This window comes from Tupaia chinensis, unplaced genomic scaffold (assembly GCF_000334495.1).
Source record: "Tupaia chinensis unplaced genomic scaffold, TupChi_1.0 Scaffold148012_1, whole genome shotgun sequence".
Taxonomy (NCBI): Eukaryota; Metazoa; Chordata; class Mammalia; order Scandentia; family Tupaiidae; genus Tupaia; species Tupaia belangeri.
The window spans coordinates 1502977-1516806 of NW_006207862.1; the positions used below are offsets into that span (position 1 = coordinate 1502977).

General features: G+C 38.9%; 1 protein-coding gene across 2 annotated transcripts in view; it reads left to right on the forward strand.

Moving 5' to 3' along the window:
• Positions 1-2509: 2509 nt before the first annotated feature.
• Positions 2510-13830, forward strand: part of MICU1 (mitochondrial calcium uptake 1) — a 288729-nt gene continuing 277408 nt past the window's right edge. For both annotated transcript variants that reach the window (XM_006170082.3, XM_006170083.3), the window contains exon 1: positions 2510-2638. The gene's annotated coding sequence lies outside the window, so the exon portion shown is untranslated. The remainder of the gene's footprint in view (positions 2639-13830) is intronic.

Consider the following 13830-nt stretch of genomic DNA (forward strand, 5'->3'; position numbering starts at 1 on the left):
AAATCAAACCACCAGGTTGGGGACTTGAACCAACAATGACTGGCCATGTGGGAGTCCAGTGCCTTAACCACTATGCCACTTGCTGGCCCTTTATTTATTTTTTAAAGAGATTTTTGCTATAGGGTAGAGATAGAGACAGAAAGTGAGAAATCACCCTCTAGGGGGATGGCCACACTGCAATCCCTTGTATTCTCCTCTTAGGATCTTGGGCGTGCATGCACAGGAAACCAGTGTGAGCTTTTAAACCACCAGATATGGGACTAGAACTGTGGTTGACTCCGTGGGAGTTCAGTGACGTAACCATTACATCATCTGCTGGTCTCGTCACTTAAATTTTTAAAATTTTATTATTTTTTATTAAGAGATTTATGCACTTGCCAGACAAAGAGAGATAGAAAGTGAGAAATCACACCCTCAAGGGGAATGGCCACGCTACAGTCCCTTCTCCTTCAGTCTCTCTCTTGGGATTGTGGGTATGCACACCATGCATCTGGCATGAGTTTTAAGCCACGGGGTCTGGGACTCTAACTGCAGTTGACTACGTGGGAGCCCAGCAACATAACTATTATGCCATCTGCTGGTCCTCTTGTCACTTTATTTTTAAAGTTAATTTTTATAAAAACATATTATTGGTCAACATATAATGGATTTATTATTTTTTAAATGACTAAACATTAAATTCTTTTCAATTTAAATTTCAGATACGGTAAATATTGATTGGTATAAAATTTCTTTGGTGTGCTCAATAAATTTTAAGAGTGTTGGGACCAGCAGTTGGCGTAATGGCTATGTTGTTAGACTCCTATGTAGTCGACCACGGTTCGAGTCCTGGAACCCTGTGGCTTAAACTCATGCTGAGCGCGTGTGCATGTGTGCCCAAGATCTTGAGAGGAGAATGGAGGAGAAGGGGTTGCAGCGTGGCCATCCGCCCAGGGGGTGATTTCTCTATTTCGGTCTCTCTGTCTCTCTCTGTCTTTCTGGCGAGCGCAGGCACCCTATAGCAAAAATCCCTCAAAAAAAATTTTTTTAAGAGTGCTAAAAGGATACTAAGCCATAAAGTTTGAAAACCGGTGATTATGTGTTTATGTGTTATTTAATTATTAGTTAACTGGTTGTTTGGTTTTATGTGGAGAAATATTGCCTAAAATCAGGATCAAATCTTACCTGTTCTTAAAAATGGTTTTGTTCAATATTTATATATTGATGATTTAACTTTCTTTTTTCTCTTTTCCTGAGAAACAGTTGATTTAGCTACTATTTAAGGTTCCAGAAGCCTGCAAAGTGATCCATAGTTGTCTATGGCACAACTTGTAATTTCCCATCATCAGAGTTAATGGACATGCCTGCCTGAGAAGAATAACATGTTAAAATGCCTATTGCTTTATCAGATTTCTCAGAAGAGAACAGGGAAAGAATTTCTTTATCAGATTTCCCACCAGAGAACAGGGTCTAAGTGATGAGAGGTATAGAAAAGGTACATTTTGGCAGCTAGGAAGCAACTCCTGTATCAAGTAGATCCAGAGGATAACAATGGAAGAATACTGCTTAAGGATCCAGATTTTGGTATTCTTCAGATATGGTCTGTGTCTCAACTACAGGACTGGCTGCCTTACCTAGAGGTGTTAGCCTGCTTCTCAATCTGCAAATGAATAAAAACAGTATCTATACCACAGGGTGATTATATACAAACATTACGTTGTATATAAAGTGCTAGCACAGTGCCATGGACACAATTATTTGTCGTTCTTAGGTTAGTGGAGAAGGAGGGTCTTTTGAGCAGAAATGGAGAAAGTAGTAAATTTTGTTTACTTCACATTTAACCTAGTGATGGTTCTGTCTGCCTTATTTTTGTTTGTTTCTATATTGTCTATTCATAGTTCTAAGTAAGTTCTTGAACAAATTTTTATTTTGTTATTTTTTGGTATTATACCATAAAGTTTTCACTCTATTTCCATAGCAGCAGAAAAGATCATTTTCCAACCCACTTTTGATAGGAACACCTTCTTTCGAGGTTAAAGCAAGTTCACAGTAGCTTAGGACTAAACTTTTCAATTATACTAGTCTGCAAATAAAACAACGGAAGAACTCTGAGGAAGCAGTGAGCTTTCTAAATCCAGAAAAGCTTCAAGGTTACGAAATAGGGAAATTCTGTCAGAAGCTTGAACCTAAACGCAGAATGTGAAAAAAACAACTCCCAACTCACAGTGGTCCAGTTCTCTTCTCACTAACTCCTTTTTGCATAACCAACGCGAAAACGGGTACCACGGAGGTGGCTGCAGGCACCATAAATTCCTTAACAGACTCCAGTGTTCGGCGTGGAGGGGAAAAGCCAAAGGAAATGCCTGAGGGCTTCTGGGAGCCTTCCCAACTTTCCCGCCTAAATGTCACGGGGGCGGGGCCAGAGGCCACTGCGGGGCGGGCCCGGGGCGGGGCGAGTGACTTTCTCCGCCCCTCCTCACGCCTCTTTCTCCATGCCCCGCCCACCCGCATTTCGCCACGATCCCGACAGGCCCAGCGGCTGGGAGAGTCACCAGAGGGTGGGCAGTGGGGGTGGAGCTCGTCTCTGGTGTTTCTTCTCTATGGTTGTCAGAGGTGGGCTGTTCTGACCGAAGAGCGACTAGAGATCGGGCGTGGACGGGTGAGTCCTGCACTCTGAAGGGTGTGAGGAACAGCCATTTAGGGAAGGCGAAGGGGAAGAGGGTGGCAACAGCTCGAGGAACCTGACTCCGGGGCCAGCTGTTTGGCCCTAGGATCCGGCGACTTCTCAGGTCCGGCGGAGTAACTGTCCCTCGCTGATGTGTTCTTCCAAGGGTGCCGAGAGGAGTCCTTAGTTCTGGTTCTCTTGCTCTGCTTTCCTTCTCTCCCTGTCCCGGGAGAACTTCTCCAGGGCGGGCTTCCGAACATCTGGGCTGGCTTTCTTGGGCGCCGGCATCCCACTCCTCACGGGCGATCCGGAGGCAGGTATCCTTGACTGGCTGTCCTGGCATTCGTGGATGTTTTTCCAAGTGGGTGGCGGAGTTTCCAGTTGAACTTCTGATGAGGAGAAATACCCCTTACTGAATCGAAGAAAGGAGGGGACAGTCTTTGGTACCCAAAGGAATAATACAAAGCGCAGGTTTCATGATCTGTTCGGGTTTTTATCTTTCCCCGCGCCTTCTTGTTCTCATTCTTTCTCCCTCTTCCTCCCCCCCCCCCCACAAAGCTGCTTTCTCCTCATCCCACCCATTCTGATCCATCATATGGTTTGAGAACGAGCCAGGTATTACTGACTATGTGATTGTATGAGAGTTTACAACGGAGTGTTCTTTAAGTTGCTCTCTCTGTATTACGTTTTATGGCCTTTTTACTTTCTCTTTTAGATGCTTAAAAAATACTTGCAGATCTTAGTTAATATCAGTAGGATAACTAAGGGACTAGAATAAAATCTTTTATTCTCCTGGGGATACTGTGGAAAAACCCATTTTTCTCCCCGTTTTTTATAGGTAGATGCTTCACTTTTTTTGGCAGCTTCTTTGATATACCTTTGTTTATGTTAAACCATCGCTTTAGGTCACATGCAAAAGTGATCTAGCAATAGTGTAAGAAAGGAATTTGCAGAAGGGTGAAACAGCTTTGGAGTTGATAGCTTAAGGAGAGTTTAGGTTTTATTAAGTTATATGACAAATTAAAATGTCAACATTTTGAAACAAAAATGTTGGTCAAAATGACTAATCCACGTCTTTCTAGTGGAGACAAAATAATAGGCTTTCATATATTGCCATTTCCTAAAAACTTAAAAGTCTACTGCTACTTGTCTGTGAGAGGTAATTCTGGCCCCTAGCTTGGTTAATTCCTGATTATCTCTTCCACTTAAAGACATCACTCTGGCTTCCTAATTATGTGTAGAAATTGTCCTTGACATCCTCTGTCTTTTCACTTTTTTTAACAAAAAGTGAAGATGCAAGAGTAGCTTATGTGCCCCTGTGAGAAAAGAAGTGATAAAAACTGATAAAAGCAAGAGAACAAAAGCATTTATTGCATCTTCCTTTATACTCTAGGGTATTTCAGTAGACCTTGTATATTCCTAAAGAGTACATCTTGAGACTGACTTTTCTATATTTAATAAAACAATGATATGTAATTTCTCCCATAATGTAATAGTATGTAAAATAATTATAACTGGAATATTTAGCTGACCAACCCCTTCAGTTCTTATATTATTCAGAATTATAGGACTACTGTAATTGATAAAGCTTTTTTTTTTGAGAGAGAGAGTTGTTTGTTTTTTTGGTTTTTTTTTTTTTTTTTGCTATAGGGCGCGTGCGCTCGCCAGACAGACAGAGACATAGAGACAGAAAGCGAGAAATCACCCCCCAGGGGGGATGGTCACACCGCAATCCCTTCTCCTCCATTCTCCTCTCCGGATCTTGGGAACGCAAGCACACGCGCCCGGTGTGAGTTCTAAGCCACCAGGTCTGGGACGCAAACCGCCGTCGACTACGTGGGAATCCAGCGACATAGCCATTACGCTAACTGCTGGTTCCCTGTGATTGATAAAGCTTTTTTAAACCTGAGTTTTGTCACTCTTCCTGTTTAAAGTTAGTTGTACCTCTTGAATAGTTTTTACATCACTTACTGAACATTAACTATTTTTCTCCAGATAGAGTTAATGTATTTCTTTTTAAGTGATAACTATTCTTTTAAAAAGACTTACTTGGCCTGGCTCCATAGCCTAGTGGTTAAGGGGGCCATATCCCACAAGGTCAACTGCTGTTCATATTCTTGTCTCAGTGGCTTGAAAAATATGCCAGGTGCATGTACATGAGTTCCCAGAATCTTGGCAGGATGAAGAAATGGAAAAGGGATTGAGTATGCCCCATTAGGGAATATTCTCTCTCTCTCTCTCTCGCTCGCTCGCTCGCTCGCTTGCTCGCTGTTGGTCACTCTCACTGGTGAGTGCATGTGCCCTCTAGGAATTAAAAAGAAAAAGAAAGGATTTACTCATAGCTTTCTTTCCAATCCCAATGAAAGTAAGTTTATTATGTGCTAAGGGGGAAAGGTGATTCTTTTTAGACAGATATTCTTACTTTGGTAAGAGAAAGCTGTTAATGTTTTTATTTTAAATTTCATTTATTATTATACCGTGGTTGGCCGTGAGGGTATCCAGCACCTTAACTACCATGCCACCTGTTGGCCCCCTGTTAATGTTTTTAAGACACTATATATGACTTTCTGAGTACATTGAGAAGAAAACACAGCAGCAGGATTTAAAAATTTTTATATTTCCCGTTGTGAAATTAATACTATACTTACTTTTGAAATATGGGAATATTATAGAAAATATCACATTGAGGGCCAACTGAGGGTGTGGTGGTTAAGACACTAGATCCCATATGGCTGACTATGCAGTTTGACTCTCTGACCTGGTGGCCTGAAAAACACCCCAGGCCTGTATGTATGCATCAAAATGCTTAAATGAGGGAGAAAAGTTAAAAGAGTTTGCAGGAAGACCATTCCCCATTGGGAGGAGGGGGACATGTTTTCTCACTGCCTCCTTCCAGGGAGTACATGTGCTCTCTGGCAAAATTTAAATAAATAATTAAAGTGAAAAGACATTTAAAACATATATAGCACTGAAAGTCAAAATTGTATTTTATCTTTTCTTTTACTAGTTTCCTTTGCATCTTTATTTGGATATCAGTAGTGTTGGACTCCCTGGTAGTAAAAATCACCATCTTAATTCCTACAATCTCAGAAGCTGGAGAAAATAGAACCCTACTTTATTTATTTGAGCATACTGCTGAGTGGTAGCATCATTGTATTTCAGTCTTTGCCTATCCTAAAGGCAGTCCCTATGGGCGGATGGAATACTTTATGTGGCCAGGCTTCAGTTTTATTCCCATCCTGGAGTGGGACATAGGGACATAGGGGGATATGGTTTCAAACTATTTGAGTTTATGACAGTTCCTAAAGGAAAACTGATGTTACTTTCTAGAGAAGGGAGAATAGTTGCTAGACAGGCATAAGTGACAAATGTTCACCAAAATAGTTTTATATTTAATTATAAGAACTTGCTTTCCTTTCTCAATATTAATTAATTATGTTTACCCTGTGTGTATATTTGTTTTATTACCAGAAGACATGCATGCTCACTGGAGAGAGGGAATGAGAGAGAAAGAGAAAACACACCCATTGGGGCATGGTCATACCTTTTTCCTCCATTTCTCCATCAAATTAACACTGGGTGTTAATTTGAAAAGTACAGTTAAGGACTCACAAGTGGCACAGTGGTAGAATATGATGCTCTGTGAAGCAATCCCAGAAGGTTCCTGTTTCAAGTCCATAGAACTTCCTGAGTACACCAGGCACACAATCTAGGGCAAGCTGAAGCTGAGAGTGGATTGCAACATCAAGACCCTGTTGGGGGAACCAGCAGTTAGCATAATGGCTATGTCGCTGGACTCCCACGTAGTCGACCGCGGTTCGTGTCCTGGACACCGGGCGCGTGTGCATGCGTACCCAAGATCCCGAGAGGAGAATGGAGGAGAAGGGATTGCAGCGTGACCATCCCCCCTGGGGGGTGATTTCTCGCTTTCTGTCTCTATGTCTCTCTCTGTCTGTCTGGCGAGCGCACGTGCCCTACAGTGAAAATCTCTCCAAAAAAAAAAAGACCCTGTGGGGAGGAGGGGCTATCTTTCTCTCTTACTGTGTGTCTATCTCATTTTTGGAGGAAATAAGTAAATACATTTTTAAAAAATTATATAAAAATGCAATTAAAGTATAAGTTAAAAAAATGATAATTAACTTTTTTTTTAATTGGCCAGAGGGCACATATGCTTGCTGGAGAGATACAGAGTGAGAGAGAGAGAGAAACTGAGAAAACATTCCCTCATGGGGAATTGTCATGTCACAGTCCCTTGTTCCTCCATCTTTCCCTCCTTTTGGGATTTTGGACACTCATGCACACATGCCTGCGTGTTTCTCAAGCTGCAGGTCTCAGATTCAAACCGTGTGGTTGACCATGGGGGATCCAGCCACCTCAGTCACCATGTCACCAGCTGGCCCTCTAGTTAACATTAATGTTTGGTTTTATATCTTTGTATATTGTTCTGATGGTTCATTACATGTGTACTATATACATAAAGTTTTTGTGGTTGGGCACATGTGCTCTCCAGAGAGAGACCGAGTAAGAGTGGGAAAGTGAGAAATGACCCTCCAGAGGGCATGGCCATGCTTCAATCCCTTCTCCTCCAGTCTTTTCTGAGGATTTTGGGCACGCACATACACCTGACATGATCTTCAAGCTGCTAGGTGCGGGTCTGAAGGCACAGTCAGCCTGGGACTCAGCACCTTAACTTCCAGGCCACCTGCTAGCCTGGCTCATTATATTTTAAGAGAAAATATTGAAGCAACATATGTTCTTTTTTAAAAAATAATTATTTATTTGTTTAATTCCATTCATTATTATTATTTTTAATTTGACCAGAGAGAGATAGAGAGAGAAAGGGAGAAAGCAAGCCACCAGGTCCAGGACTTGAACCATGGTTGGCCATGTGGGAATCCAGTGCCTTTAAACACTACAACACCTGCCAGCCCCATATGTCTTACTTTTGATAGAAATGTCAGTAAGAGCAAGCCAGTGGTGTGATGGTTAAGGCTCCTGGATCCCACATGGCCAACTTGTGGTTTGAATCCAGGACCTGTTGGCTTGAAAAACATGCTGGATATGTGTGCATGTGTGCCCAAAATCCTGAAGGAGAACAGAGAAGGATTTGCTGAGTGGCCATTCCCCTGGGGGTTTCGTTCTTACTTTCCCTCATTCTCTTCCTCTCCATATGTCTCCAGCAAGCCCACATGCTCTGTAACAAATTAAAAAACAAAACAAAACAAAACAACAAGAAAAAAAATGTGAGCAACTCAATTTCACAGACATAAGGACTTCAATTGCTGACACTGGTGGCACAGACCTTAGTTTAGACAGACTATTCTACAACCCAACTTCATCACTTCTTAATGTTGAGCAAGCTATTGAATCTCTCTCAACTTGAGTTTATTCCATTTGCAAAATGGAAATAATAAGCCTATCTCATAGAGGTCTTGTGAGAATTAAATTAATTAGTATTTGCCAAATACTTGAAACATAGTTGGTTCTGATTAAATGTAAATAGCTACTAGTAAAAAAATAATGCCTAAAAGGAGTTTATTTCCCCAGTTTTAGGCTGTTTAGTTCCAGGAAGTTAAAAATATACACACATCTGAGGAATTAACTAGATTACTTTTTACTTTGTCTTGATTTTAGCAAGTTTTAAAATTCCATATTGCATATATCTTATTAAATAAAAAGACTTTGTCAAACTACACAATTATTAATGGAGTCCCCAAGTATTTTAAAAATGTGTAATCCCAAGTATGATAACTGTCAGGCTGAGAGAATGTATTGAGACTTTTATACGAACCCTAAGCTCAGTAAAGTTTAGTGTTAAGTAGAAGGTAGCATATTCCTTCACTATACAATGAGATCCAGGGGTTGAGCACCTGGAAAGCTCAGATCAGAATTCATGGTGACTTTTGGTAATAGACAGAAATGGCAAAAATGATTTTGTTTTTATTTTTAAGGATAAGTTCAGGATAATTTTCCTATGAGGAAGTTAATACTTTGAGAACACAATAGCTAGATACCCAAAGTATAAAAGATAACAGTTTAGAATCTTATCTGCAAAAATACCAAAAAAAGACACCAAGTGAATTGAACAATTATGAGAAGTATTTGATATTAAATATAATTAATGATTTGACATTGAGAAGTTAAATATTACTGCATGTGTTTTGCTCTGTTTATGAGAAAAGAAATCACTAGAAGTGGATTAATCTTTACACCCTAGACTAACAGGGTTATTAGTATTTTTGTTTTTCTTTGGGAAATAGTAAACATTTCCTAGGCTAATATTAAGTTCAAGGTGATTTTTTTTTTTTTTTAATTTGTTACAGGATGCATGCACTCACTAGAGACAGAGAATGTGAGAAGGCATATACCCCCAAGGGGTATGACCACTCCATAATCCCTTTTCCATCATCTTCTTCTCAGGATTTTGAGCACACATATACATGTACCTGGCATGTTTTTCAAGCCTCTGGGTCTGGGACTGAAAATCCTCAGTCATCCATGTGGAATGAGGCTCCTTAACCACTGTGCCACCAACTGACCCAAAGATGGATTGCACTATAAGAAATTGAAACTTTAGTGTAATCTTTGAGGGAGAGATCATTTGTGAACATTCCATTTAATATTTGTGGACTATTGTTTACTGTGGCTAGCTAAAACCACAGAAAGCAAAACTGCAGATAAGGGGGAATTATCAAGTATGTTAGAGGAAACTTCCTAAGGCTAGGAAAAGAACCTCTTGAAAAGGTTAGAGGAAAAAAAAAAAAAGTCAGAGCATTTTCAGAGTCAGGGTAATGTTTGGTCCCACTAACCAGGGTGGAAAACATTTTAACAGGTCATTGTACAGTCTCTGAAAAATTTTGTGGTAGCAGTGGGATAAATTAGCTTTAAACTGAATGCTGCTTTTTTGGCTCAGCCTGACAAAGCCTAAAAGCAAGACCTGAAAGGGTCAGACTGTATCAAAGTAACTCAATGGTGCCCCAGAATAAAGCTTAAGAATAGTTACAGGAATAAAATATGTAGCATAGAAGGTAAAATTTAGTGTCTGGCATCTAATCAAAAATTACTATTCAAAAGAAGTAAAAAAAATATGACCCTTAATGATGAGAGAAAACCAAACAAACAGAAGTGAATAGATGATAAAATTAGTGTCCAGCATCCAATCAAAAATTACTATGTAAACAAGTAGAAAAATGCGAGCCTTAATGGTGAGAGGAAAAAACAAAACAAAACAGAAGGGACATGGATGATAAAATTAGTAGACAGAGATGTTAGAACAATTTTTATAACTGTGGTCCATATACTCCAGAAACCAGAATATTGAATATGTTAAATAGAACATATAAAAAGACCCAAATTGAACCTCCAGAGATGAAAAACACAATGTCAGAGATGGAAAATATACTTGATGGGATTAGTGACAGATTCGATATTAGAGAAGAAAGCCTAAACTAAGGCTCCTAAGTGTACAAAATAATCTTTACAGAATTTTTGCCAAACATATTTTGACTCTGATCAAGCCTGTAGATGTACCTTCCAGTTTATAGGAAATAAAGGAAATGGAGAAACACTTTAAACATACTTTCATTCAGAACGTGAGAAATGCTGAAATTAGGGTTTTGTGATTATACAACATGGTAAATATACATAATACCACTGAATTGTACACTTTGAAATGGTTAAATGGTAAATTTTGTTATGTATATTTTACCACAGTTCAAAAAATACCATTTTAATCATTTTTAAGTGTAGTGACGTTGTGCAACCATCGCCACCACTCATTTCCAGAACTCCATTCTCAAAACGCTCACTCCCCTTTTCCCTCCCCTACCCCATTTTACTTTCTGTCTGATGTGACTACACACTAGGTACCTCATATAAAGGAAATCACCCAGCATATTGTCTTTTTTGATTGACTTATTGCACTTAGCTTAATGTCTTTAAGTTTCATCTCCATTGTAGCATATACCAGAATTTCCTTCCATTTAAAGACTGAATAATGTTCCTTGTTTATGTTCCTTGTTTTTGCTTATTCATTCATTGATGAACACTTAGGTTACTTCCACCTTTTGGCTGTTGTAATGCTGCAGTGAGCATGGCTGTACAAATAAGTGTTTAAGTCTGCTTTTAATTCCTTTGGAGATATACCCAGAAGTGGTATTACTGGATTATATAACAGTGCTATTTAATTTTTTGAGAATCCACCAAACTTTTTTCCATGGTGGCTGCACCATTTTTGCATTCTCATTAGCAATGCACAGAAGTTCTCATTTTTCTATATCTTAGCCAATACTTGTTTTGTTTATTTGTTTTTAAATAATATCCATAGTAATAGATGTGGGTAAATTTTATGTTATGTATTTTTTAACACACACAAAAATTAAGGTTATGAGTGGAGAAAGAGAAAAAGGTAATGTGGAGGAACTATTTTAGATTCAGAGAGATTAGAGAGACAAAACTAAAGATAATGCATGATGTTTTTGTGGGTCCTGGTTTGCAAAGTCAGCTATAATTTTGAGAAAGTTCAATATGTCCTGATACTAGAAAATACTAGGAAATTATTTAGAACTGAGTAATTTTGATAATGGTGTCATATTTATATAGGAAAATATAAAAATATTTAAGGGGACTGACCATAGTTTAGCAGTTAAGGCAGCCAGATCCCATATGGCTGTCTGTGGTTTGAATCCTGGTCCCAGTAGCTTGAAAAACATGGTGGGGAGGGGGCTAGCAGGTGGCGTGGTTGAGGCACTGGACTTCTACATGGCTGACTGCAGTTTGAATCCTGGACCTGGCAGCTTGTTTTCTCACATTCCCTCTCTCTCTGTCTCTTTCTGGTGAGCACAAGTGCCCTATCGCAAATTTTAAAAATATATAATAATATTAAATACAATTAAATAACTAATTCTAAAAAAAGAAAGAAAGAAAAACACACTCGGTACATAAGTGTGTTTGCCCAAAATTTCAACAAGATGAGGAAATGAAGAAGGAATTGTGCCATGACCATGCCCCAGGTGTGCTTTCCTCCTCTCTCTCTGTCTCTCTGTCTCTGGAGAGTGTATGTGCTCTCTGGCAATTAAAAATGTTTAAGGGTTAAGAATTAGGAAATCTGTAACATACTTTGAAATGACTCAGCATGAAAAAATAGCTTCATAAATAGATGAACCAAATATGGCAAATGTTTATTGTTTAATCTAAGTAATGCATATACATTGTTCATAATAGTCTTTGAAATTTCCTGCATGTTGGAAAGTTTTAAAATTACCTATAAAGGTTGATGTTAATCTCTTTTCTAAAAAATAGGCCATTTTAAACATTTGTTTTTATTTCTATAATCTCTTAATCTTTAGGCTTTTATAAAATATTTTATATAGGAGTCTATATAAAAACAATTATACTGAATTATTCTATAATCTTCTTTTACAATTAATTTTATGAGTTTTGTGTTCTAGATACTGCATCTCTGATATTTTTTACACTCTTTATATATTACTAGTATGCATTTTAAGAAGATTTTTGTGTCATCTTGACCAGTGGGGTATGCATTCTTCATATATATTCTAGGTTTTGAAGGAGCAATTTAACTGTCAGAGCTTTGGCTTGACTCCCAATACTCTTTTGGCATAGAGATTTTTATTTCATGCTCTATAGGAGAATGGCTCCTAACTCATTAATAATTTCTTTCTTTATTGCATATTTTCTTTAGGTTCAGATTAAAGTCTCTGGTCAACTCCTAAATACTATGTGCACTATCTTTTTTCTTTTTTTTGTAAAGAATTATTTTATTTATTACTATTTTTAATTTTACCAGAGAGAGAGACAGAGAAAGAGAAAGAAAGGGAAAGTGACAAAGAAAGCCACCAGGTACAGGACTTGAACCATGGTCAACCATGTGGGAATCTGGCACTTCAACCACCATGCCACCTGCTGGCCCACTATGTGTACTATCTTAAGATTCATGAAGTGTCATTGTTTTAGTTAAGGTAGTTGGTAGAATCTTTGGTGTTATTGAAAATAACACCAAATGTGGGGTTCTGCTATAAGACATTAAATATTCTGGGGCCAGCAGGTGGCATGGTGGTTAAGGTGTTAGATTTCCAAATGGCTGACCATGGTTCAAGTCCTGGACATGGTGGCTTAAAAAATCTCACCAGGCACATGTGCATGTGTGCACAAAATCCCAAGAGGAGAACGGAGAAGGAATTGTGGAGTAATCACCCCTGGGAGATTATTTCTCATTGTCCACTCTGGCGAATGCATGAGCGCTATGGCATAAATCTAAAAAAATTCTATTCTTACGAGTCTGGGCTTTTGTTTTTTCTTTGGTTTAAGCCTGTTTACTAGCCGATTTTCCCTATATTAAACATTCTCACATTTATTTCTGTACCATAGTGGAACCCAATCAGATAGTAATTAGTAGACTCTGTTTCTATTTCCAGTTTTGGTACTAACCAGCAAATAGGAAGATAATAGGGAAGAGATACTAGAGTCTGGTTTCCAGTAGTAACTTTCCTACTAACTAGCTTTGTGATTTCTTAAAAAGTGGGTTTTTGTTTGTTTGTTTGTTTTTTAATTGCCAGACTGCACATGAACTCACTGGAGACAGACAGAGAAAAGGGGAGAAATCACTCCCTACCCCCAACGGAGTATAGTTATGTCACAGTCTCTGTTTCTCTATCCTGTCAGGATTTTGAACATGCATGCACATGTGCGTGATGTGTTTTTTAAGCACAGAGGCTGAGATTCAAACCATAGTCAGCCATGTGGAATCTGACCCTGTTAACTACTAGGCCATAGGGCCAGCCCACTTTATGATCTTGATGGTTACTTGAAGTACCGTCTCTGACCTGTTTGCACTAATACTGAAATTTCAAAACTATCCTTTTTTTTTTTTTTGAGAGTTTTTTTTTTTTTTTTTTTTTTTTTGGCGCTCACCAGACAGACAGAGATAATAGAGACAGAAAGTGAGAAATCACCCCCCAGGGGGATGGTCATGCCGCAATCCCTTCTCCTCCATTCTCCTCTCTGGATCTTGGGCATGCACGCACACACGCCCAGCGTGAGTTTTAAGACACCAGGTCCGGGACGCACACTGCTGTCAACTACATGGGAGTCCAGCGACATAGCCATTATGCTAACTGCTGGTTCCCAATTTTGAAACTATCTTAAGATCTCTTTCAGGTCTAATA